This window comes from Electrophorus electricus, chromosome 3, assembly GCF_013358815.1.
Source record: "Electrophorus electricus isolate fEleEle1 chromosome 3, fEleEle1.pri, whole genome shotgun sequence".
Lineage (NCBI taxonomy): Eukaryota > Metazoa > Chordata > Actinopteri > Gymnotiformes > Gymnotidae > Electrophorus > Electrophorus electricus.
The window spans coordinates 14,761,985-14,787,798 of NC_049537.1; the positions used below are offsets into that span (position 1 = coordinate 14,761,985).

At 40.0% G+C, this 25,814-nt stretch overlaps 1 protein-coding gene across 1 annotated transcript in view; it reads right to left on the reverse strand.

The window, feature by feature from the left end:
* Nucleotides 1-10,057, reverse strand: part of frmd4ba (FERM domain containing 4Ba) — a 38,794-nt gene extending 28,737 nt beyond the window's left edge. The window contains exon 1 of the mRNA XM_026999668.2: nucleotides 9,838-10,057. The gene's annotated coding sequence lies outside the window, so the exon portion shown is untranslated. The remainder of the gene's footprint in view (nucleotides 1-9,837) is intronic.
* Nucleotides 10,058-25,814: the final 15,757 nt, after the last annotated feature.

Genomic DNA, 25,814 nt, shown 5'->3' on the forward strand with positions numbered 1-25,814 from the left:
TCTATATCATCATAACAGTACTTGTGCTTTTTGGAACTGAACTCATGACCTTGGTGTTGCTAGCCTCTTGCTACAGGACTTCAGCTCCTAGCTTACAAACAGCTATTAGAGTCCATAATTTATTTCAAATTTATACTACAACCCAGAACCAAATGCAGTCAAGGTGTAATATATATATATATATATATATATATACTATATATATATATATATATATATATATATATATATATATATAAATAATTTATTTATTTTTACATTTTATTTATTTATTTTTTTTTTGCCTTTCCAGTTGTATCACAACTTATTTAGAAACAAAATCTACTTTGGAGTTTGCCACAATGTTTGCCACAATGGCGTATTAGGAGAATAATGGTGTGTGTTGTATGAAGTAATGCAGTCTAGGTGGAGGTGGTACAAAGGACAGATAGGTACATATATGGCTCCCTGTCTAAAATAGCAATGTGTGCAGAATTTCCCATGACTTTTAATACATGTACTGAATGAACCAAAAAACACTACAAAACACTTCAATAGCAGCCAAATAACCACAATGAACTAGTTCCAACACGTCTCTTACACTTGTGAGACATATATTAAATTATATTGATTCCATCCACTCAGGCATTTTGGATGGGCAGGCATTTGGCTCAGAGAATAAGTGTGTGTATGTATATATGTATATGTATGTATGTATGTATGTATGTATGCGTGTGTGTGTGTGTGTGTGTGTGTGTGTGTGTGTGTGTGTGTGTGATTGCCTTAATAATAAATGAAGTTAAGTCAGCTTCTCTGAGGCTCAACTTGCAGTCTTACAGCAGTAGACGAAGCAGAACTCAGCACAAAAACCAAAACATCCACACCCAGTGTTGGACACAGTACAGCATATACATAAACACACCACCACCAGGTGAGACACACACACAAAAATATATATATACAACTGTAGACACACATAGGCACACATCCTTGGTTCACACTCTGTTTCCTGTTTGTACCTCTGAAAAAATTGTGGTTTGGGATGAGTTTAAATGAGTATGGACTAGAAATATGACAATAGATATAGGATTGCTATTAATTCTAATGTGGTTTGTTGACTCACACTCTATGTATCTTTAGTATTTTCACTCATTTAAAGACATTCAGATTGTTGTAGAAAACATTCTGTACCTGTAAGACACTTTAATCAACATAAAGCATTATCTATTCATAAGACAAGTTGCATCTAAATGTTGTCCTAACCTAAACTAAAGCTACTTTTCTCCAGTATCCCTGCTTCAGCTGGGCAATGAATGATGATCTCAGATCCTGGCTCACACTGCTCTGCTGTCATACGTGTGAACTCTGCATTGTGAAGCATCTACATATCATGGGCTACACAGAGGGGCCCTTTCATCACAATGGCCTGTTACTTGCCTGGCCATACCCTGCTAGCCCTTAAGTGTTTATTATTGTTCTTTCAATTAAGGGACAATTGCATGTTGTTTTACAGGACACCCACAGTGTAGTGTTCAACTAAGCATCTCCTGTAGTTGCTCAGGCTGAGCCAGTAGAGGGAGGAAGATCTCAAAGGAGCAGGAAAATGACGGGTACTGTGGGATTAAAGTCAACAACTAGACAGCTAGAGTAAAATGCTCTGTCAGTCCTATCTGATCTGCTTTCTGCATTAAGACACTTTATCAGCATGTGATCCTTTGTTGAAAAGACTGCTGACAGAAAAGAACCACAAAGACCTGTTAAAGCATAAGGCCTGCTGTTTTAAAGTTTAAGGCAAATATTGGATCTGTATCAGACATAAAAGAATCAGGTCTGACTGTCTCTCTTAAGAGTAACGTCTGACACTAAAAGTAAAAAATGTTATTAAAAAATAAAACACCGTTCCATATATGCATTTCTGGTAGGGTACTTCTGACACACAGATTGACACACAGAGTGCCAGTTCATCCTTCTCTTTGGCCTGTCTAGGGCAGATCATGGTCAGATGCTCACAGTGCATGCACACAACCTTTGTTCTCCTGTATTACAGTCACATGGCATTCATTAGCATGCACAGCAGGAGGAAGGTTATTTGCCTACGTGGCACATGTGAGAACACACATGCGCACATATACATGCGCTTGCCAAACATGGCCACACACAGGCACACACACATGCACAGCTGACAGCCTGAGTTGGAGTCTGTAGTGTATGCATCAGGCTGCTGCCCAGCTCTATCCTATTTGACTGCAACCTCTGTTTCGTCTGGTAGAACAGGTGGACCAGCTGAAGTACCAGAGCAGTCATTCTGAGCTGTAAGTCACCAGCTTAAAGTGATCGCCATACAAATATGATGCAATCTGTCAAAACAAGTGTCTTTGACACTTGTCTAGTTATATAGTTACAGGGGTTAACATCCTAGTAAATGGCAGAGTTAGGGGATATAGTTCACCCAAGCTATCCCATGACCGCATTATTCAGATGTCCCTTTCTTTTATTAATTTTTTTACTATGGTCTTTATGGAGTTGTGTTTCGTCCATTCACTAATACAGTCAGTAAAACAAAGACACCTGATCATTAGCTAAGGCCAACCATACATGCATCAGTGGCCTGTAAATCCACATGGAGACGGAATCTCCATACAGACATCCCCTGCTTTTGTGGGTCTTGACAGTGGCTCTGAGGTGCTAGAGCCTGGGGGTCTGGCCCTGCCACTACCGTACCATTCAGATGTCTGTTGATTTGGGGGCCTGCTGTTGGCTTCAGGCCATGGTGAAGTGTCCTGCCCAAGCCCCTGAACAGTGGCAAACAGGGGGTCTGTGTGAGTGTGTGGGGAGGGGGGGTGGGGGTGCTTAACACAGCTGCCACGGAGCAGTCGGGGAGGTGACTGATGCTACCATCTAGCGTCACTTGCATGCTGTCTGTCTAGGGAGATCCCAAAGGGATATGAGTAGTGAGAGAGAGAGAGAGAGAGAGAGAGAGAGAGAGAGAGAGAGAGGTAGACAGACAGTCACGGAAAGAAAAGAGAGGCTGTGTGGTTTGAATATCATATGCATGAGATGAACAGCATGACTGGATTCTCTTCGCTTCCCTGCAGGGGCTAGAACACCCAGTGACTTGGAGGGCAGTATGCCTCATTTTTAAACACTTTCTGAAATGTAGGACCACAAGAACTCATGTCACTGCACACAGACTAAGGAAGACACCTTTTCAACTGAAGTCTATATCTATAATCTCTGTCTCAACCATAGCTGCTCGCCTTTTTACCAGAGGCCTGGGAGTTCCTGGGTGCAGCGCAACATTTCCACCATTCCCAGGATTGTGCTTGTCTGCATTAAAAGCAATGTTGTCATTCCTGGGATGTGTTCGAGCCACTCCTCCAGTTTAGGGTTCACAGCAACAAAGTCCCTTAATTACCACTGGAAAACACTTTGTGTTATGTATCAATCAAAGTTAATTAAAAAAAAACACACACACAAATGGCACAGATGGGCTATAATCTCTTACTGCACACATAAGGTGTTTTTTCATAAAGTGGTTGGTGAATGAATACACAGTGAACACTGGAAACTCTTTAGCTTCCCTGAGAAACACTACTCTAAAGTGTACTTTCATTTCTATAACTCTAAAACATTATATCCATGCATCATTGTATATCTTCATCCTGCTGACTCAGGATGGGATGATGTTTGCAAATGAGGAACTCTAGAGTTGAATAAATACCAGTGAATCATAGGCAACATCTCTGTTGCCACACAGCATGCTGGTTCAGCCTGGGGCCAAAAAGTCTTTATGGAAAGACACAAATCCAGCTGACTACTGTACTAGATGGATTGTGTGTTTTGTCTGCCATATGGCACAGACAATGACTCCTTCCAGCGGATGGGATTCAAAGTGAATTAGGGTTCATATGATAAACTGCTAACAGAGAGCAAAGTGAATATGTTCCAGCATTTCACTGCTCTTCACATTTAATCACATTTAATCATCCTTTTCATTTCCTTTTACAGTCAGTGTGAGCACAAGACAGCATGGAAGGTCTATGTAACTGAGCTCCACCAGGTTGTTTTACAAGTTCCTGGAAGGAAATGGCCAAAGATTCATTATGTGACAAAAAGAGAGAGATTTAAAGAATTTAAAGAGTCCACTGACGCGAACAGCTTTATATAAGGGTGATTACTTCAATTACTTGTAATTCTTTTAGTCTGAGGTTAAATTATAGTTAGATCTCCCTTGTTGTTTGTGCAAAAAAGTATACATGAAAATGGTCGTAATGGTAGTTATACGCCAGAACTCTCGTCTTAGAGCCGCATAAGTTTAGGCTCATTTGGTGTCATCACTGAACCACCTTTGTTCTGTCTGACACAAGCATATCACTTACACTAACAGGGTTACCTCCTTTCACCAAACCTTCCCACTGTTTTTATCACTTCCACAAGCCTATTATACATTATTGTTAACCAGCAATGTCGCCTGCGTGGTACCCCATCTCAAGCTCATCTACCTTCCCGAGTTGGTCAGGGGGTGGGTGGGTGTTGTCTGACACAGGGCATGTTGGGCAAGCATCAGGTTTCTAACCAAGTCCATGCAGCATTGTCGGCTAATTCCACTCTGTTGCCAAATCCTGGTCATTTTCCAGATGAAGACTGCCAGTGGCCATAAACCTGAGATGGTTCCAAGAGCAAAACTGACAGTGAAACACAGCAGAACTGCAGTGACCACAGGTACTGAGTGAAAATCACCACTGTAAACTCAACACCTATAGTGTGCACTTGAGACTGGTGTAACTGTACACCATATACTGCATAACAGTTTAACCCTTCTGGCGTAAATGTAACACAAGAGCTCTTGCTGTATAAAGAACGTGTAAAGAACATTGCTGCTTCTTACAAAAAATAAATTCTGAAAATAAATTACTATTGTTAGAAAATGCTTGCAAACCCTTGACAATGGTATCTGTCTTTTTATGGTAGACCCATAAACACAAATATTATTAAGTGGAAGAGATGCCTGCATAATTTAAAAATCTCCTAGTTCTTTACCACTTGAGATGACCCTAGAGCATGCCTTTACATTACATCTTCATAAGAAGGCCACATGTAGGGAGAGTAGCAGGATTTCTGAGTTTCATCCAAACTTCCAAACCTTTCCTTTGAGGTCCTTTGAATCTCCTTTAACTGGGTCATACTCTACCCGAACAGAAGTCTATTGTGAACAGCGCATTCTTGCTACAACAGATTAGTTCTGAATTAAATGGAGCATCTGTTTTTTTTCAGTTTTTTTTTTCTCAAACTTTTTTTCTCACATCTTGTCTGAAAGAGTAAGTTTACAAAGTCTACACAGTTCTTCATTTACTGAAGCAAAGTGGTCAAATTCTTTTCATCCCACATCCTGTCCTCTTTGCTAAGGTACACTGTCACTGATGTGTCAGCTAGTTGCACCAATAGCCTAGTCTCGATTCCTGTTATCGTGAGCTCATCCAGGACATCTGCAGGAGGCCCGACTTGAGAATGGAACTGAGTAGAGGGAGACTGATAACTTACCCAATAACAGGCAGAAGTCTGACTCAACAGGAAATCCTGCCTCATATTACTAGATATATGACTAAAACCATGCATTGAACTAATTCCTCTGTCCCCAGCATAAATAATGCTGAAATGGTCAGAATACCGTGGCTGAAGAACGTAATAGTCCTATGCACTTATGCTCTTGTGAAACACATTCACAGACTTAGCAGAGACAGGGGAGGACAGGAAAAGGGAGGGGTGGGGCCTCTCCAGCTAACCATCTCACTCCCATACAAAAGCACCTCTCCTCCCCCAACAAGCTACATCATTCATATGGGGAGTTAAGCTTTATTCACACTGCTCTATTGATTTTTGCTGTTTCCACACTCTAGGCCATGACTGCTCCCATGCACCCTATTATTTCTATAACTCTATGTTAATGTTTCTCTAGAGAGGAAACACATGCAGAGACACAGACACACAGAGAGCGGCATCAGTCTCGATGGTAGCGGATACACCCATCTTCAACAACCTTTCCTTCCCCTGTCTGTCACTGTGGAATTATATTAACAATCAGTATTATTCAGGCTGTGCACTGCTGTGTATGTGTATATGTGTGTTCGCATGCATGTTTTTGCACATGTGTATGTGCCTATGCACATGGGTTTGTCTGTGTGTGTATGTGTGTGTGATGGACAAGGCAATTACTGAGCAAATCATCTTCAATTTTCCCCTATTGCATGTAAGTGGAGCAACAGGGAAGCTACAGAGCACCGTAGGAAACAGATCAGCACCTAAAACAGCCTGCTTTGTTCTTGAGGCTTTCTGCTGTGAGTTACTGCTTGTGATCCACAGGGATAAACACATGTAGTAAAAGACGCCAAAAATGGCAGACACTTGAAGCCTTTTACGGAGCCGACTGCTGCAGTGCTCTAAGGCGTAAGACTTGGACAGCTCATGTGAGGCTTTGTTTCACAGAACAAAACAGTAAAACCTGCTTCAAAGCAGCTCCACGAAAAATACACCAGACAAACAATGGAAAACTTAAAATGGATCATTTCATTGACAGTGGACACAACTTTAGATAAACATAGCACAGGAAAACAAGTCAAGCATAAATAAATTGGCCATGACAAAGAAAGAAGTTATTATGAAAGCAGATATACTTAGCAAACAGATCACCTTTGGGACAAGCACTTAATTATATAGCATAGCACAAAATTGCAAAAAGTAAGGCAATGATATAATGCATTTGAAACATAAATAATTAATGTGGGCAAGTGAGATTTTCCAGGGATTTGTTCACAAATGTGCTAGCTATTGTTCCTGGAAAGTGCTTTTCACTCTGTACAGAGAAAACCTCTCTCCTCACAGAATATCCCAATAGCAAACAGCACTTGAAGCATCTGCCATTGCATCCACCCCCCCCCCCCCCCCCCCCCCAAATGCACAAGATGGAATAATATGCCATGATGAATTGGCCTATGTATAATCCAAGGGACTAATATGACTCAATAAATTCACGTTCACCTTGTTTACATAATTCCAACAACCCCAATTCTCTTGGATTTAATCAGTTGCGTGAGGGGTACATATTTAGAACATCCATATTGTAAGTCTGAAATGTGTAAGTCTGAAAGAAGTTCTAAGCAAACTATTTTTTTCATGTTCACTAACTTTCAATTTAGGCAAACACCATATTCTAGGTAGCCCTTATTTGGTAGTTCCAAATAAGACCCGTCTTAGATTGGATCAAAGGTTTGCATTCATCACTCTGCTGCTAAGACATTTATAAGCATAAATATACAAACAGAAAACAGCCCATATGAGAATAACACACAGGTGGAAATCTAATTTCTGTGAGATATACATGTGCATGTGAGAGAGACAAAATGACAGAGAGAAAGACGATGGCTCCTTTTTATTGTAGTCTGCTAAACAGTCAGCAAAGATTCTTGTTGACCAAACTAATGCTGTGAACACAAGAAAGTTTGTTGTTTCTCATGCAATCTGATCACTAACCAGCATTTCACATGACATGCAGTGACATGGTTACTTTTATCCACTCAAATTACAAAAAGCCGGTAGAGAAAATGAACTCACTGGTCTTTTGTCCTTCACTCCAATTGTATATTGTCCACCTACGCTGACATAAATATTCAGCCTTATCGTTACTTTAGAACAGAGGGTTAATTATCTGACAAGTAAATTGATTTAATTGAATCTTAATTTGCACAGCTCTTTGGGAGTTATGGTTACCAGTGCATATGGGGGCTTTGAATTGATTTCCATTCAAGTAGAAAGCCTACTGTTGATCCAGTCTCAGACATTGACTATCAGCTCCCGAAACCTCAAATCTACTTTAGTTTCCAAGCTAATCAAGTCACTGAACCCAAGACACATGTCAAATCACATTAGTAGTGTGAATAGTGAGCTTTTAGAATTCAATTCTGCTGCAACATAACATGTTCTTTTAGATGTGTCAAACTTTTTTGTTTCTCCTTATCTTTTTGCAAGAAAAAAGCCAGTTGTCCTTGAGGAAGCATATTGAGGAGATCCTTTGTTCTGAGCCTGCATTTTTGAAAACCTGTTCAGCAGGGTGTTAGACACAATTCAGCTACCTGTCAAATTACACACCAAAATCAAAAGCGAACTGGATGTGCAACGGTGTCATATGACAACACCTGCTAATCCTTACCATGTGAATTTAAATGACTGAAATGCAACACGAGTAGAAAAGATAACAAAAGGACAACAGTCAACATTCAAGATGAGGTAAGATTCAATGATTTTTAACCAATGATATTGACCCAAAAGTCTCCTGCAGCTGAATAAGGAATTTAGTCTAGATAGACAGAACATCACTGCTTTTCTATAATGTTTTGCACTTTAAAGGTTTAGATTTAATGGACTCCATTAATGTAGCCTGACTAGCAAGTCAGCTATTATCTATGCTGCCGAGAACCAGCAGTGGGGTCTTTGGTATCTGTTTTATTGAATTGCAACAGCTTCCCAATAGGAGGAACAAAACATCCCTAAAATGACAAAGCCCACCTGGTTTTATCCTGTGTTCAAGTGCCTGTGTCCCCTTTCATGACCTCTGACCTCTAACTTTTAACCTCTACAAACCTGTAAAAAATATATCTCTTTACCCAATCTTCAGTGGTATAAATTAACAACCTGTGGTCAAATCCAGGACCAGATTTTAGACTCCAGAGTTGAAGGAGTCTGCCTCTATTCTAGGTATTTTAGCTTGGCTTTAACAAGATCATTTGACTCAAATGTCCATGGCTGCTCAAACTTGTACCACAAAGGCCAGCTTTATTTGATCTGGGGGGCAGCTTGTGTTATGTTCTGTCTAATTCTGGCCTGCAGTGGGTCAGTCTCACACACAGCAGGCAGGATGTCACATGTACTCCCCTCCTATTGTTTGTCTTTCTCAGGAAACAGGAAGTCAAGAGCCAGAGACCACAACAGTGGAGGGAAAGACAGAGCCTTTGATAAAGTTTCAACTTCTGCGCTTCATTTAAAACACTGTCCAAGGCAACCAGACTGGAGTTGCTATGTGTTTTTCTAGGAAAACAAGCATGCACATGTCCCTCTGTTGACAACACTGCTGGTTCTCCCTTGGGGCTGACTGGCAGAGGAGCATACCATGGGTACCTGCCGCTAGGTTTGTATTGCTGTGCAAATAGTTTACCTAAAAGCATACTTTGTATGAGCAATGTATGAGCTACTTTGCGAATACCTTTTTTTCTTTTTCTTTTTACCGTAATCAAATCAGTAATCAGAGCTTCCTTGTCTGTGAACATGTGAAGGGCTCTTTTATATTTGTCTGTCTGGTTTCTATTTTTTATTTTTATTTTGTAAAAAAAAAAGTATCATTTATATCACTCTTTTCACTCTTTCAAAAAGTAAAAAAAAAATAGACGTTTTATCAGTGCTGGCAAATTCCGTATTCTGTAACTCATCACCTAGTTGATTCACAGTGCACTTGTCTCGAATGTCAGCTGACCGTCAAATTAAAATCCATGATGAAAAATGTATAATTCTACCGTCTCCAATATACACATTACTAATATGTTGTGAAAGAACACAAGTAATAACAGGACTGTCTTAGGCTTCACGCATTAAAGCTCCTGAACTACCGAGGAGACGATACGGAATGTCACAGCGCAGAGCCGGAACAAAGTACGAATTGCCTTTCCCTGAAAATACTAACCTACAACAAAAGTAAAAAGCTGTAAATAAATAAATAAATAAATAAATTTATTTAAAAAAATTTAAAAAAGAAAAAGAAAAAAAATACCAGTTTAGCGTACATCTCAATAACAAAGAGAACCCATCTCTTACCACTATTTGCTGTCTCCCGACCCCAGGTTTGACAAGTCCGGTCGTTACGTCTTTTGTTTATTTATTCCTACGGAGCCGTAGCTCTTCAGGGTAGTTTAAGCAGATACAAAGTCATTTGTACACCGCAAAGCCAGAAAGCACAGCGAAATACACAGCAAATGTTCTTCACGTTTGCTTTTGTAATGAAGCAAGATCTATCGGCAAGTCTATATCGCGCAGGGTCCCGTCCATTCATGCACTAGCCTACTTCCCTTCCGCCCCTACCTTCACAACCAATCCGTAAACCACTTTCCCACTATTACTGCCAGCGTAACATGACCGCAAGTGACGCTCAAAGTATCAGCCCTGGGTGTAGGAGCCATGCAGGACTGATAGAAGACTGGCTTGACTATTACCTGAATAAGACATGTTTCTAAAGTTTATTGATCTTAATTAACAACTGATACGAATTTCTTTTAAGAGTATCCCAAAATAATAGGCTTTATCCACAGGTTTTGCCATAATGTTTCGTTTATTTCGGATAATTAAGTAAATTAGCATAATGCGTCATCGCCTTCTATAGTTTGATCTCTTTTGATAGTTACATAAAATTTGGGTTGACTGCAATTTCACTTCACATGCGAGTAGCTCACAGCAGGGTCTTTTGTCTTGTTTGGACTACTTACTCAGGTAGCAGCCCATCCCTTTGTTTAGTACAGTCATGGGAAACTCCCACAATAATAATGCCCCGTCAGCTCCATCCCCCTTCACTTTACAAAAAAGTATTTTTTAAAGAAAAAAAAAAAGGTGAAGGATATGGTCTGCAGAGATGACAAGATCAGAAGCCTCTGTATATTTATCCCACCAAATCTCTAGTGCACATAGTGCTTAGTGGGTAGTCTGAGGAATCAGCCTCGTCCACCTCTGTGATTTTACCCTTTAGTGAGGAAGACTGATGCGGGCATCTCTCTCCCCATCCCCATAATGATGCGCCTCATTATGTGGAGCCACGGTTTAACAAGCTCTCAGGACTCACTGACCATGGAAAAGTCTCACCTCAGCAGGCAAGATGGATGGAGGGGGTGGGGGGGTTATAACTTCTCAAAATAGAACAGGGTTACTAATGAGTTGCCTTGCATGTCACAGTGATTTCAAAGTAAATTAGGAATACATTTTTGGAATAGTGGACCTTTCTGTACACAGGAAGGAAACAATTGTAGAAGTGACAGGGTTGCATGTGTATTGCTGGTAACAGAGATCAATCAATGTTGCTGGAGTTTATAAGCATGTTAAAGTCCTTGCTAGGTTCAGAGTGTTGATACAGTGTTGATATACAAATCATGCATAGCAACAGACAGCCTGTGGTCTCTAAATGTATAACGACAAGCGAATGTTTCTAACAAAGTGAATGGTACTTGTGGATTAAATGTCATATATGTGGGTAAAGTACAAAAATAAGAGCTAAAATAAATCAGGTTTGCCTTTAAGATTCATTCTGTCTTCCACATTCCATCCTATCCTACACACAGAGAAGAAGGGAAAACCACGACTGCCTGTGAGCTTATTTGTATACGGAGGTGTCTAGTGACTGTGCGGAAGTGTGGAAAAGGCCATGCAAAGATAGAGAGAGAGGGAAAGAGAGAGAAAGAGAGAGATAGACATGGGGAAGGAAGGGAGTGTCAGAGCTTTGGGACTCATTCAGCATTCAGAACAATGGAAGTGCTCCTGAAATCATTAAATCCACCATTGCATGGAAAAAGGAATAGGAACAGAAAAGAAGCTTTGTTGTACACGGGTTATAGCCACGTATGGCACAGACATAATCACAGAAGCCATGTGCGATATGAATGTATGAGACAAAGAGCTCACGGCCAGTGTGTCCATGAGCCATGTGCATAAGCATACAACAAAGGAGCATGGTGCCCACTGTCTGCTTCTGCACTTGCCTGGCACAGTTCTCACTTCTATGCCAGTGAGGAAAGAGGTTGGAGGGGAAAAACACTGTTTCAGTCTGTCAGTTAAAAAAAACACACACTGTGGAAAAGTCACCCCCCCCCCCCCCACACACACACACACTAAAGAAAGACAAAAACCCCAGACACCTCTCTTGGCATACACTAAACAAAGGGTGTGGATGTCTGCATGTCTTCTATTGTCATCATGTATACAGAAAGACAGATATTAGCTAAAATTTTTATAATGCTACGGTTAATTAAACCTTAATTTAAACCCAGAATGAATTTGCTCTACATTTAAAAACTGTTATATCTCAATCTTTTTACCCACTACATCAGACATCATTGCAAGACATCATTGCAAGTCATAGCTGTACGTTAAATAATGCATTGAGCAATTACATTACAACAAAAGGCTTAAGTTGCCGGCAATGTCTGGATAGATATAAGCACAAAGCAGATTTTGTCAAGCTAAAACTGAAGCAGTTGACGTGAGGATTTACCTCCTCCCTCCCAACCCCCCTGATGACTGGTTTTTCTGGTGGAGTGTAATTAGGCCTCCTCCTTCTTTGCCGTGCGGGCAAGGAGCATCCCAGCACCCCCAAATCTCCCCCTGGCCTTCGGTTCCCCCCAGGGGATTACCGCAGGCTTGTCATTTCCATGTAGTCCATTCCTCTGCTATTTCGACGTTTGCATGCATTTACACATAAATGCCGTGGTGCCAGACTAGGGCATCTCCAAAGGTGATCGTTGTTTATATGAGCTTACACATTGTTTAGTGAGATACGGGTAAGTGTATTAAACAACTAGAAAAACAGACCATTTTACATTAAGGGCTTTGTTTGATTTCCATGGCAATATATTTTCCAATGTAAGGCACCCTATTAAATTTTTAATAGGCATAGCACAGCCTACTAATATGGAACTAATTTTAGATGTATTTGTCATTATGCACTTTTAGTTTAGTTTTTCATTTGACAAATTTAGGACATATAACTGTAATAACTGCATGATTGAAAACACTAAATTGGATAGTAAATTGCACTGTAATGGCAGGCAATGGATATTAAATAGAGTGTATCATATATTAATCTGGGTCTGTAATGGAGCAGATGTTAACATGGGGAAGTGACCTACCAAAAGCAACCCACTGCCAGCTTCTCATATTATTGTCACTCATCCTGCACCCCAATTATAATGGCTCATCTGATCTGACTGCCTGCAGGCAAGAACAAAGTCTGCCATTTATTGTAACATCCTGTCCTAACATCTGGATCGCTATTAGATCTAACCATGACAAATCATGTGTCACTTCTGTACATTTTAGCCCTAAAGTACACATTAATACATGTCTTATCAGAGTATACAGAAACAGATTGTTGTCATTTTGATTAAACCCAAAGAGATCTGGGTCTTTTTTTCTTGAGCCATGTTTTCTCACTTCTGCATGATTGATCTGGACACATCAGTCCTTTCATTTGACAGTGGATTTTTTAAGGTCATTAAACTGCCCTACATTTAATATGGTGTTAAATTGGATATGGTGTAGGTCAACATTGTGACTGCTGTCTGTACACAGGGAATACTGATAAGTAACTTGCTCATTATCGTGGTTCATTAACAGGTTCTTTTTAAAATATTTTTTGCAACTGTGTTTCTCTTGTTGAGACTGGTTCAACGCTGTTAGAATAATTATCCTCCCATTAATATCACTGAGCCAAGATGCTCACCGTCACACACTAATGCTTAAACTATTCTATACTGACATCTAGTGGATGAATAGTAGAGTGCTGCTTGTGACATGGGCCTATTACTGTTGATAAAATATTTGAACATCCCTACGCACCATCTGGACTCAAAAATCTGAGAGAACTGCCATCATGCCTGTGCCATTAAACTCACTTAATCCACATTTGTGTGTCTGGGCACTCGGTGTGTGCGTTTACAGCTTTAAGTGTCCCATTTTGCAAATAATGTAATGCCCAGTGTACTTGATGTGCTCCAGCCGAGAAGAAGTATTTGAGTATTTGTCTTATTTTATCTATTGCTATTTACACGCAAAAAAAATTAAAAAAAATTATATATATATATATATATATATATATATATATATATATATATATATATATATATATATATATATATATATATATATCTCCATGCCATGGGACTTTAAAGTTACAAGAGTGTAGATGAGTTATTTTCTTTAGGTTTCCTAATTTCATTGTTGCCATAGCAACAACTGGCAATGCAAACAACAGATATGCCATTAATACAATGTCCATTAATATTAAAATGTCTTGCCACTGGAAACGACAAATCCTTAATTCAGATGGTCCGAAGGTGTACAATAAACTGATCAGCAAACCTTCTCTTGGTTGCTCCAAGATAAATATGATTACATCTCATTACAAGTAATACTGTAGACAACTCCCACAGTGATGCATGAGGACAAAGGACCCTTTTGTGCCAGTTATTTTAGTGTTAATACATTTACATGTAGGTTAGCACATCTAGAGCGATTGCAGGCTACAGTACCACAGCCATTGTTTGAATTATCATTTATGCTTATATGACCAGTCAATGACCAATATGACAGTGGCTTTATTTAGTTCTTGTTAGCTCACTTTGGTCGATTTAGTTTTGTTACTTTCATTAAACTCTTCCGTTGCAGACCTACGATTGCTTACCTTTTTCCTACATGTTCTATGCCTGTGACATCTCCAGTTTTTTACGTTTATAAAATGATTGTCTAAACTGTCGATTACTTGTTACATTTTAAAATATTTAATCCTTTACCAGCATATATTGATCTCTGTCTACCACATAAGCATCAAGGTTTACATTGCATAGTCAGTTACAGATTATCATTTTGATGCATTGAAAAATAAAATTACTGAAGCCTACTGAAACATGGCTAACCAGTAGCATGACCGATGATAATGTGGACATTTCTGGATTTACTAATGTCATAGCGGACAGGGACGCTAAACTAAGCGGCAAGAGCAGAGGTGGCGGTGTTGTGCTATTTGTAAATATCAGATGGTGTAAACTTGACAGTAAAGGAGATGATCTGTTGTCGGGACTTTGAACTGCTGGCGGCTAGTCTGCGACCGTATTACATTCCGGGAATGTTCTCCCTAGGGTAGAGACAACCAATAACTTCACGCTCTTTCAGGAAATGGAGACATGAAGCCGAGGTGATTCCACTGCATCCATTGAGTGAAGTGTACTGCAGAACCACATGAGGATTATACAGAGGAGATTACATACTGCATAACAGATTACATGAATTTCTGCATGGACTATGCAATCCCTGTAAAAACTGTGTGCTAACAACAAGCCATGGATCACCAGCAATGTCAAAGACCAACTGAATAAGAAGAAGGCCATTAAAGACAAGAATCAGGAGCAGCTGAGGATCTTACAGAGGGAACTCAAAGTCTGCTTGTGTGAGGCCAAGGAGTCCTACAGGGTGAAGGTTGAACAAAAGCTTTAGAAGAATAATATGAGGGAGGTATGCAATGGTATGAAAACCGTTACAGGATGTAAACAGAGGACAGACAGCCCACTGGACAGTAATATGAAGAAAGAGTTCAATGTCTTCTTTAGCTGGTTTGACTGACCTGTTTTGGCTTCTACAGTCCCTGCATGTATATTGGCTACCAAAGTGTGGTCAAGACTACTAAAGTCCTGTGCAGCTGAATTAGCAGAACCGTGTCAGCACATTTTAAATCAGAGTCTGTGTTTGGGGGGATCCCAACACTGTGGACATCATGCATCATTCCTGTGCTCTAGAAGGGGATTCCCAATGGGCTTTCAGGCCAGTTCACTTCACATATCATGAAAACCATGTAGCGACTGATCCTCCATCTCTTTAGACCTCAGGTTCAGCATGCAATGGACCCCCTACAGTTTTCCTACCAAGAGAAAGTGGGAGTAGAAGATGCAATTCTATACCTTCTCCATCAGACCCACTCTTATCTGGATAAGCGATAAGTGTATATGTGTATATACTGTACATAGAGGACTGTACAGATACATATACTGTACATATAAGATAAGAGTACTATACATATAGGAGGCATACCTCCTATATGTATATACATTGTACATGCAGGAGACATACCTCACAGCTTGTCAATAGGACATTGTCCAAATAGGACATTTGGGAAGTCGTTAAGTGCCTGGAATACAGTATATCTAGACACTATACTACTACTTCAATAGAGCCTATTTGCACATATATATAAATCTGTACACTGTGCATTTATGTATATGGGGAATAGGTGTACCTGGGGGTATTCCATATCACTCTGTAATGTTTGTGTCTAATTTGGTGTAGCCCTTTGGTGTAGTCTATATTTTATTGCTGCATACCATGCTACTGCTTGTTAAGTTTCCTTCAGGATCAATAAAGTATTTATCTGTCTATCTGAAATGCCATTTATTTTACAACAACAGGCAACAAGATGTTCCCAGACTGTCACACGTTTCTGTTTGTGTGGAAGACAGTTGTGCTAGTTAGTTTCAATAGAGTTAATTTATTGTCTCTTCTGATATTCCTCCACCCAGGCCAGCAGCATGTCATCCTCCCTCACACACACAGCAGAAGCAGCACAAGTGACCTCAACACCCTGAAGCTTGCAGTCCCCCTTCACAAGGGCTTTGGAGAACTTAGAGTTGGACCCAGAGGTATGGTGAACACCCCAAAACATTCCCTGGAATTCCTCCCTTCTGCAGATAGCTGGAACAGGAGCCTCAAACTGGCAAGCAAGTCTGAAGCTGTGGGCAGAAATGGACAGAGCTGCAGACAGCCAGGTCAGCAGGCAGTGGTGCAAAGATGGGAATTTATTTTAAAAGAAGCAAACCCATAAAAATGTATTAAACATTATGTGGTGTCAGAAAAATCTAAACCCAAATGAGAAAATGGATTTGATGGGAGTTCCAGGGCTGACCATGGACTGATAATATTTGATCTTGAAGGAGGTTTCTCCATTACGTCAAGATGAGGTCCTGATCAACTCTCAGCCAGAAAGAGAGGACCAGTAGAGCAGGAAAGAAAGATGAGATGTGTTAAAACATAGGCATTATCTGCAGAAAATTACTTGAGATGAATTATGACAAATTAAGTGTATATGATGCCAAAGACAAACCACACCTTTGACCGAAAAGTTTCCAGATAAAGTGCAGTGAGGTAGCAAGTGCTTAGACCTTTTTGTAACAGAGGTAAAGTTGCTAGTGATGGACTGTGGCTATGTTAACAGTGATGAGATCATGATTGCCTGTATTGGTCTGTTCAGAACCAATTTGCAGCACGTAACAGTAAAATGAGCCACTGAGTGGATTTAACACAGAAAAAGGCATTACACATTGCATGCTCACATGAAATTGCAAAGCAGAAGTTGAAAACTATGGGTAATGTTTTCATAGTACTACAAACAATGCAGTTAACACATGGTCAGTAAACAATATACTTCAACTGAAAATAGTGCATGCAGTTGAAAATGCCAACTAGAAGGTTGCTGATGAAACCACTTTAGTAATGTTGAGCTACAACACAGCAAGTTATGATGGAGAGCCACTGGGTGTACTGGATGTTAAAAGCATATGTCAACTGAAGTGCAAATACAGAGAACACCCAGGCACCCCATACTTAGTCTTGCTATGACATGGTTCCCTGATCCTGCCAGTTAAAACTTTTGTGTCAGTTCATGCCGACATTAAGAAGGAATTTGTTGATTCCCAAAGGAATATGGGAGTTCCCATGTGAATGTAGTGCACACCTTGCCTGGTTCCATGGGTCTTAAACAAGGCAATCAAAAGACCACTTTATCATTTTAACTCTGCAGGGGCAAAGTTCTTCATTGTAATAGAAGACAGGTCTGGCTATTTGGCAATAAAACTATGACATAGTTTATGACAAAAATATAACAAGGATCATGTCATAGGAGTTACTAGGCAAGAAAATACAAAATTTCTAATATGCCAGACTTTTCATCTTGGTGTCATGGGACGTCACGGACACCAGATCGCTGTCCTTCGATGTCACACTACAAGACCTGTTGCTTGTCTCCAATGCTGGACATTTCTCAGCTATGTTAAAATTTTGTAAAAATCAGGAACTTGTGTAGTATGACCCCAACATAAGATGGGACAGAAATAATTTACCATCATTTCCTTCCAAAAATTAGAGTGCAAAGTTGGATTATGATTGCGATTATTGATGGATAACTGTACTTTATGTGGTTTTAATAGACATTGTTTTATCAGTAATAAAGTAATAAATCATGTTAACTTGATAATAAATGAGCAGTGGTGTGTTTTCCCCACCATTATCAGAGTGCAGATGTTCTAAACATTTAAAAGGATTTTCTTTTTTGAATTTCTGTACTACTCAATAACAATAAATAAATAGATAGATAGATAGATAGATAGATAGATAGATAGATAGATAGATAGATAGATAGATAGATAGATAGATAGACTAATTAATTAATTAATTAATTAATTAACAGGTCCAAGAGCTACCAGGGACTACAGGCCAGAAAGGAAAACTACTTCTGGTGTAAAATGGGCTTAACATAAACAAAGTTAACTAATTAATCAACACTGCAAGATTGAAGCAGAATAGCTGCAAGCTGGACACAAGGCATTTTTCTCAGTAGTAGGTCTAAGATACCCGTCAGTGATTTCCTTCAACAGGATGTGTGTCTTTAGCTAAGATCCTATTTACACCTAGATATTTCATATGTATCAGTATTATATCTGGTGAAAGATTATCCACATAAAAATTCAGGTGCAAATACACCCAACACGCATTTAAAACAGATTCGCTCAACCCACTTCAGGAGGTGGTACGAGATGCATTTTAGCCAAATGTTATAGTAGTGTAAATGCATCCATTTCCTCAACCCATATTCAACAAACATAACCCAGCTCAGTACAGTACGTCAAAACGCACATGATCCATGAACACATGGAAGCAAATTATGCAGGACAGACTTGGTCACCAGACCACACTAAATGCTTACTAGTCGTTCTTGCACCCAAACTGATCTGTGGACTAGAGTTGTGGAAAGGATCATTGCTGTATTAAAGAGCTTAATCAGTCGCTTTTGTGTAAATATCAACTGCTGCTGTTGGTGCCTTCCTCCAAGTTTAATGAAATGTCTAATGTCATGCAAAATTCTGATTTTTGAGGCAGCAACCTTCATTTGCATAGCAGGAAAATGCAGACAACAGGTAGTTGCTTGCAGTATATGAGCTGGCAGTTGGATGCTGTATATGAGTTGAGTTACATATTACGTGTTGCAAAGGAATCAGATTTCAAAGTGACTAACCGAAAATGCTTTTGACTACCAAGTGTAAATGCATAATTGTAAAGCAACCTTGGGTTCCTTGAAAGGCACTATATATCTTAATTCATTTATTAATTCATTTTTTCATTCATGGTGGCATGAATGCATTTTGGTCATATTTATATCGACCATTGTCTTAGACGAATGCATGTTCTGCGCTTAGTGATATTTCAGTGTATTTAATGTTAACTAGCAAGCAGTGAGTGATGCATATGCATCTGCATTATTTGTTCTCAAGTAACTGTGGTGAAATGACACAGTCCTACATGTATGGTCAAACGACACAGTCCTATATCTGTGGTGAAATGACACAATCCTATATCTGGTCTCATTTACCAACAATTGCAGAGTACGGGTATATGGCTTTGCTCGAAGTAGACTATTATTGTAATTATGCTATATACTCAAAGTTATATGAAGGGATGCAAGGATGTGTAAAGGTGTTTATAGCCACATACTATTCAAACTAGCTAATGATAGTTAGCAATTAATGATCAATGTGTATATAATCTCCACAGACAAGACATTCTCTCTCTCTCTCCCTAAATAAGCAAAATCTCCTAGTGGTAGTTCTAATTACACATGCAACATGAACAAAATTCAGTGGTTTCCTGTGGTAATGCAAATGATGTATTCTGAACATCATCAAAACACTGTTACTATAGTTTATTACTATAACACTGTACTTCAGTATATTGTCAGAAAAATCCATATTAAATACGCCACAAAAATAAATAAGCACTTTTAGTTAACTTTTAGTTAAGGTGACAGGTGGTGCTACAATTTACCCCCTTTTCCTACTGAAGCCAGCATTTAACAGATCACAGATTTAGTTTTGTTTTTTTTTAACAGCTCCTAAACTTGTAAATATGTGCAAATTGGTGAATGTGGTTCTCTTAAATCGCTTGTACAAGCAATTTAAATAGAAATCTTGTTTTAAGGATCTGGCATCATACCTAATAAGCCATATGGAGGTTAGGTTCATTGAATACTCTAAATCGTTCGGTATGAATTAGATATGTATACACACACGTATACATATATATATATAAATATATATATATATATATATATATATATATATATATATATATATATATATATATATATATATATATATATAAATATATATATATATATATATATATATATATATATATATATATATATATATATTTATGTGTGTGTGTGTGTGTGTGTGTGTGTGTGTGTGTGTGTGTGTGTGTGTGTGTGTGTGTATTTTCACCTGTGTGTAAGTGATTTGATTGTAAAAGCTGATTTCTGTTTGTAAAGCATTTTTGGTTTTGAGAAAGGCTCTATATATTAATGTCACTAATAATAATAATAATAATTAATATTTTTCAAAACAGTCATCCATATATGGTAACATCATCCGCAATACAACATAAAAAACAGGAAGCATGTATACACAAGTGGACAGGTGAAAGCAACAAGTTAATGAATAGAAATTAGTATTTGAGAGAGACTGCCCTGGCAGCTGTGAAAGGCATTGTAGGGAATCAGCACGAAAATTAGAATTCAGGAAAGCCACCATCTGGCAACTAGTGATGGTTTTATTTACCATTATGTTATTCTCCCCAATGTGAAGACATAGTGTATACAAATCACTAGATGCATACAAAAAATAATGTACAAATCACATCCCTTATTTAATCATTATATTGATTTGATTTATTTTTTAATTCAGGATGATTTTAAAGGACAACTCTTTATTCCCTGTCTGTAAGCCTGTATTATGTAAGCTATTAAAGTTTGTCCAAAAGTTATTAAGCCTACAGCCGAATATGCAGAAGCCTATCAATTTACCTTGTTAACTGCAGGTGTGTTTATCTACAGTCCTGGAGATCTTCCTTGCATATTATGACCACGTGTCTTGAATTAGTACAAACTATAGGAATAGATTTGGGTTTTTTTGGAAGGAATGGTGCCTATATAAACATTATTTATATAAATGTTATGATTCTACATTCTATATAAATGTTATAATTTTCTAATTAGTTAGTAGTATTAAAGTTTTAAATAGGCCACAACTTTCTGAGTGTCTTAAACTGCCCCTCTATCATTTTTTCCTGAGCCATAAGGTGCAATAATAACCTATTTTTATGGCTGCTGTTAAAATCCATATATGAATATAATGAGAACTGAAATTAATTTGAATAGAATTTATTCATAACATTTTGTAGTATTTTTATGTTCTACAAGATCTTAACAATGACTCACTAATCCACTTCAATATTATGCTTTTTCCATAGGTAGCACGTCATGCTTTGCTTTATTAGACAAATGGGAAACACTTGCATTTGGCATGCATTTATACAGCCTTACAAAAGTGTGCAAGTGTGGATAATGGTACAGGCCCATTACATCTCAGATTTCTGACAGAGAAGGTACTTAAGGTTCATAAATAATTGGAAGTTGTCATAGATTCACTGTCTCAGATAATAGCTGATACTGAGAAAAATACACACACACACACACACACACACACACACACACACACACACACACACACACACACAGACCTTTTGTGTATGGCATAGAGATGATTTTACAATAGTCTTCATACTTGTCTCTGTCAATTGGAGAAAAAGCAAGCAAGACTCCAAACATTCCAGTGCCCAACCTTGGAGACATGTGACAATCACAATGCACACAGTCTCTGGGGTGAAAACCTGTTAGCATAGTTCCCCAGAGCACACATTCAGTTTAAGCCCCTATATGAACATAGAAGCCCATTACACATCAACCTCATATTTAGAAAGAAAGAAAAAAGGAAATATGAAAAGGAATATGAATTTGACTAAAGTTATTAAGGTTTCTAAGCTCGGTCATGGACTATCTCAAACTATCCTTTTTGCAAGGTTTTCACAAGACTTTCAAATTGACCTTGTTAATTTCTCAGTAATTCAACTGCTCAGTCACATGTGTAAAGCAATATTCATGTTCCACCTAAATGAAGTTTGCTCATTTAAAATAAGGAAGATTATGCAATCCGCCACAGATTTTTTAAATTATTGATTCACTGTATGTTTGGTTTTGGTTTATTTAAAATTTGGCACTTAGCTGACACTTTTATCCAAAGCGACAATTATGACTGTGTACAACTGGAGCAATTGAGGGTTAAGGACCTTACTCAGGGGCCCAACAGTAGCAACTTGGCAATGGTGAGGCTTAAACCAGCAACCTTCTGCTTACAAGTCAAGTACCTTAACCACTGGGCTTTTTTGCTTTTTTAATATATTGTGTGAATAGCTCAAACTCAGAATCAGGGGTGAGGAAGGAAACAGAGCACATAGAAGGGGGGTACTGATCATTACACCATCCTCCCTTATCCTCCAACCAGGTCCAGCCAGCTGAGAGAGAGGCAGCTGGCTGGGGAAGACAGTGAAGAGGGCAGTGTGACGAGGCCAAGCAACAGAGCCCATTATAATTAGCTATTACCATCTTCGTGTTGTATGTGCTTTTTAGTTAACCCTCCCCATGTTTCCCCAATTATGAACAAACATGAAAAAAACACAATGGTTTGTCGTGGTAATACAAATGATGTTGTTGTTACGGTATGCCCCCCCCCCCCCAGACGTCAATGTGGCCACACCCTCCTTGTGTCTCACACCTGCTCCTTATTATGTCGTTATCATATGTATAAAGTTCTGTCGTTTACGTGTTTGTGTTGTCGGTGTGCGTGTCTGAACGTTAAATAAAACGTAAGTTTCTGTTTCACGCTACTCATCTCTGCATCCTGCCTAAAGCCTCCCACGTTACAGAAAAAACGACCGACGAAGGATGCCCGAGAAGGAGAAGAAAGGAGGTAAACGCCCTTCCACAACTCGTGCAGTGAGACCCTCCATCATCCTGGCCTCACTCCACACTTCCAACGCGGGGGAGGAGGCCACTGGACGATTTTGGGGGCGCCCACCGAGTATGGTCCAGGGTCGGACTCTGCGGAGCCCTACAGACCCCAGCCAGACTATGAGGATTGGCACACGGAAGTAGACTCTGCTGGGTCCTATGACCACTACATGGACTTCCACGAGGGGCTCGCGGATTATGGGGAATATGGGGTGTGTAGCGATGTTAGTCTGCGGTCGGACTTCGAGGCTCGACTATGGGGCGGACCCATCTATGGAGGTGGAGGAGATCCTCTATGGGGATCCCCACAATGACAGCGACATGGAGTCTTAAGACTCAGAGCGACGAGGTCCCGGTACTTCAGATAACACCCAAAGCTCCGCCTAGGAGCTGGCGCTCGGCAGCGAGTAAACCTTCCCGAGCGGTATAAAGAGGGGCAACCGTGTTCGAGGACACTCTTCCCACTAGGGCCTACAGCCCCAGAACTCGTGCGTCGGTACCTAAACCTCGTAGAGGCAAGGGTGAGGCGTCACCAGTGCCCTCCCCAGAGACAGGCAAAGCAACTGGTGCGCCGCGGAGGACACCGCCCCCCAAATCGGCGAGAGGCGATCCCCCACAGGCAGGTGGAACTCCAGCCCGGCCGACAGCTGGAGGAGAGGCCAGGGTTCCTACCAGCCCCCCTTAACTTTTCATTAGTCCTTTATGTAACTTTGTACTCGTCATTGTGTCTGTCGTTGTCGTGATCCCCGTTCTTCCCCCCGCTGTCCTGCTCGCGCTGGCCTGTGTCGGGTTGCTCGGTCCCCTGGCCTCGCCGTTTGGTGTTGGTTTCGGGGCCGCAGCCCGATAGGCTGGCGCGCCGGGAGTCGCGCCCTTAAGGGGGCGCTCTGTGTAACGTGAGAGGCTTTAGGCAGGATGCGGAGACGAGTAGCGCGAAACAGAAACTTACGTTTTATTTAACGTTCAGACACGCACACCGACAACACAAACACGTAAACGACAGAACTTTATACATATGATAACGACATAATAAGGAGCAGGTGTGAGACACAAGGAGGGCGTGGCCACATTGACGAACACACGCACACACGCACGGAGACGGGTAGGGGGGGGGACCGTGACAGTTGTATTATAAACGTCATCAAAACACTTACTATAGTTTATTACTATAGCACTGTAATTCACTATATTGTCAGAAAAAGCCAGATTAAATACACCACAAAAATATCAAAAAACAAAGAGGAGGAAGACAGGTCATTTCTGGCTGAATCAATTTGCAATTGACCCTCCCCACTTTTCCCCAATTAGTCAGTCCTTCCTTGTCATTCTTTTGTGGCTGTATTTGTTTTGCTGTCTCTAATAAAGTGTTCACTAGAGCCGTGATGATTTCTGGCTCTTCTTTCTTTGCGCTACAATATAGTGCTTTGTAGAGAGCGACCCGTATGCAATTTGGAGAAATGATAAGCATCGGTAGTTCATGTTCTCATATGGACATGTCTATACTCTAACACTTTATTTATTAATTATATATTTATGTCTTTATTAAAAATACCTTAGCAATTTCCAGGTAAATACTATAGTGTTCTCTAATTTATGTTAGCTGTGGTCCAACAGTTTATTGGTTCATCAACACTAGCCGAACACGTTCTGACAAATCCAGCAATGAGACTGCCATGTGTAAAAACTCCAGCAACACTACTGTGCCTGGTATCCTCATACCAGTGCAACACTCACTACCCTTCCACTACCATGTTGTGTTTCACTGAGGTGTTATACAAAAATATCAGCCGCTGTGATCAGAAAATGACCACAGATGAACAGAGGTAGAGGGTGGCTGTCAAATCATACATGGCAACAGATGTAATACAGTCTGTAATTGTGAGACTGATTGACTTTCAGTTTTCATATAAGGAGAATCCAAATCAGTTGCACATTTATGAATTCAGTTCTTTAGGTGTAGATGGTTGTGGACGAAAGGGTTGGAGCTTTTATGCTCTGTCTCCATGAGAATTATTTTAAGTGGCAGTCTAGAGATGAAGTAGCAGTAGGTTCAATGGATGAGGTGCTTCGCAAGGTCAACCCATAGATGACAATTAAGGCAGTATCGCCAGAACCAAGGCCTAAACAAAAGAGTTTAATCATGATCTTGAGAGCACATGATCCTACTTATACCACAGTACCACAATCATCCATCCCAAGTTACCTGACACTGGTCACAACTTGAAACAATGGAAGAACTGTCAGAAATGCAAAAAGAACTTAGGGACCAGGTCACAGCTCTGGGAAACTTCCTTGGTAGCTTCAGCTATGGTTTTCTTCAAACCTTAATGGAGCAGAACCCACTCCACCAATGAGGGGAGCCAATTTGCAGTGCCAACCATTGCAGGACCAAGCGGTAAGAACTGGGCCTCAAACATATCAGTGGGATTTGATGGACCAACCAATGTACTAGCACTGTGGGCACTGTGGAGACATGGCTCATTCTCAAGGCTCCTGTGCCAAGCATCAAGGTAACATTGGTTTTTAACAAAGCTTCCATGGAAAGCCCTAGCCTCTCTCTCCCCAGAGACTGAGCTGCTCCTCTGGACCCAGGTCCCCAAGGTTGTCAGTGAGCCAGACTTTTATGTGCTGATTGAGGACTTGGTGGAGAGGCCCTGGGGACTGTGTGTATGGCTAGGACTTTGAGAGGAGGTAAACTTACCTAACCCCTTCTCAGTTGAAGTGCCACAGAGGTGGCTTCTGACAGCAGAACTCAAGTGGATGTTAAAGGTCAAACAGAACTTGCATTGAGGAGTATTAAACCAGCAGTAGTCAA